Source organism: Brassica napus, unplaced genomic scaffold (genome assembly GCF_020379485.1).
Source record: "Brassica napus cultivar Da-Ae unplaced genomic scaffold, Da-Ae ScsIHWf_2995;HRSCAF=3782, whole genome shotgun sequence".
NCBI classification, from domain to species: Eukaryota; Viridiplantae; Streptophyta; class Magnoliopsida; order Brassicales; family Brassicaceae; genus Brassica; species Brassica napus.
This window is the reverse complement of record NW_026016243.1, coordinates 1-2,465: the sequence shown is the minus strand read 5'-3', so window position 1 is coordinate 2,465 and position 2,465 is coordinate 1. Positions and strand designations below refer to the sequence as shown.

At 35.0% G+C, this 2,465-nt stretch overlaps 1 non-coding gene across 1 annotated transcript; it reads left to right on the top strand.

Moving 5' to 3' along the window:
• The first annotated feature begins 574 nt into the window (after window positions 1-574).
• On the top strand, window positions 575-647 carry TRNAF-GAA. Its single transcript has one exon. It is a non-coding gene; the product is annotated as a tRNA-Phe (tRNA).
• Window positions 648-2,465: the final 1,818 nt, after the last annotated feature.

Here is a 2,465-nt window from a genome sequence, read left to right as displayed (position 1 = left end):
GGGATAGGTGCAGAGACTCATGGAAGCTGTTCTAACAAATGGAGTTCAATCCCTTGTGTTGAATCAAACGATTCACTTCATAGTCTGATAGATCCTTGTGGAACTTATTAATCGGACGAGAATAAAGATAGAGTCCCATTCTACATGTCAATACTGACAACAATGAAATTTATAGTAAGATGAAAATCCGTTGACTTTTAAATCGTGAGGGTTCAAGTCCCTCTATCCCCAACCCTACTCCCTAAAAAGTCTGTTGTGACACTTTACCCTTTTTTTAGTTATTCAAGAATTCATTGATCTTTTTTCATTCATCCGACACTTTTACAAACTCGAATTTCTTTTCTTATTATATACAGTCTTGTGGGATATATCATACATATACAAATGAGAAAGAACTATCGATTTGAATTATTTCGAATCTAAATAATTTTTCATTCTAAAACTTAGAAAGTCTTCTTTTCGAAGATCCAATAAATTCCCGGTCCAAAACTTTTTTCATTTACTACTTTTGCGTTTCTTTTAATTGACATAGACCTAAGTCATCTCATAAAATGAGAATGATACTTCGGTAATGGCCGGGATAGCTCAGTTGGTAGAGCAGAGGACTGAAAATCCTCGTGTCACCAGTTCAAATCTGGTTCTTGGCATAGGATTGATTAATTTTGATAAGTTTATAGTCTTCAAATTAAACGTATCTTTAGTAAAAAAAGTGCAATAATCCTTTATCCCCTCTCTTTTTTGTTCATGTTGTGGATCCATCCGTTCAAAAAAAATGTATAAGACTTTATACCTAATACATATTCGAAAGGAAAGTTCTGGTTGAAAGAATAAAAAAAGTAAAAAAAAAAGATCTATATCTATCTATCTATATCTATCTATAGTATCTATCGTTGAAGGGCAGAAATACCCCAATTCATTAGATTAGATACAATAGAAATAGAATTTTAACCCCCCATTTATTGTATTGCTTTCCAATCTTATTTATTCATTCCCAGTTATGTGACTAAAGTTGACTAAGTTATGTGCGCGATACAAAGTTCATATGCAGAACTCTTTTTTTTTTTTTAGTTCATCCTATTGGCTCGGCTTTTAGGAAAAAAGTATCTTTCAAATTGGAGATTAAGCTATCTATAATAATATGAATAAGACCTTAATTCTTCTGTTTGTTTGATCTAAAACGACTCGAATTCAAAATATTCCGCGAAGGTCCGTAGTTGTAGAACTAAGACTCATTTTTATCATTCAAATTTTTTTCATTCAATAAGCATCTTGTATTTCATAAAAATTGGGGGCAATATAATCCTTACGTAAAGGCCACCCTATCCAACTTTCGGGCATTAAGATCCGTTTCAGCCGCGGATGGCTATCATAAGTGATTCCTACATATCATAAGATTCCCGTTCTTGAAATCCGTACTTTTCCAAACCAGAAAACAGATGGAATTCTGGGATTACTCCTGTGAGTAAATACTTTTATGCAAACTTCTTCCGCTTGATTGACACCATATTCTATTCTCGTAAGATGATACACACTGGCTAAGAGGCCACCTGGTCCACATCATAGGCACATTGGGAACGTAAAATTGTAACCATATACTATAAAAAAATTACAGCAATAGAATGCCAATCTTCGGGCTTTATTTGTAAAGTCTCTATTCATTCTTGGTAATCGAAGCCCAACGATCTATGAACCAGCCGCGTTTGGCTAGCCAAACGGACAAAGTGCCCTGCATCTTTTTTATTTCCCCACACCTTTTTTATATAAATTTAAGTATTTCACATTTACCATGAGTTCTAATTATGAATTTTTTTCTTATTCTCTCAAATCCTCCCTAATTCACTAATTCGTGGGAAGATACTGGGCTTTTGTATTTAAAAAATGTTTCAGTAGAGATCTCTGAAGTAGATGATGGTGGATAGAGTAATTCTTGATCATAATTTCCAGTCTGTGTACTGCGTACACAAAAAAAACTTGTGATTGGTAGTAAAACACACCGATTACCCCGTTGAGGTCTAATTCGATCCTTATAGATTTCTCTAGCTATTTTCTACGAAGCTTTGTTATAGCGTCTATAACAGCCTCTGGTTTAGGTGGACAACCCGGCAAATAGACATCTACAGGAATTAGCTTATCAACCCCTCGAACAGTACTATAAGAATCGGTACTGAACATCCCCCTGTAATTGTACACGCTCCCATAGCAATAACTACTTTGGTTCAGGCATTTGTTCATATAATCTCACTAAAGAAGGAGCCATTTCATTGTTACTGTACTGCTGTTAAAATAAGGTCCGCCTGTCTAGGACTTGATCTTGGTACTAGCCCATAACGATCAAGTCAAATCGGGAGCCTATTAATGAGGCAAATTCAATAAAACAACAACTGGTACCATAAAGAAGCGGCCATAGGCTGGGAAAGTCTTGACCAATTTGAAAGATCATTTAACGTAGTTGAACCTGAGTTTTA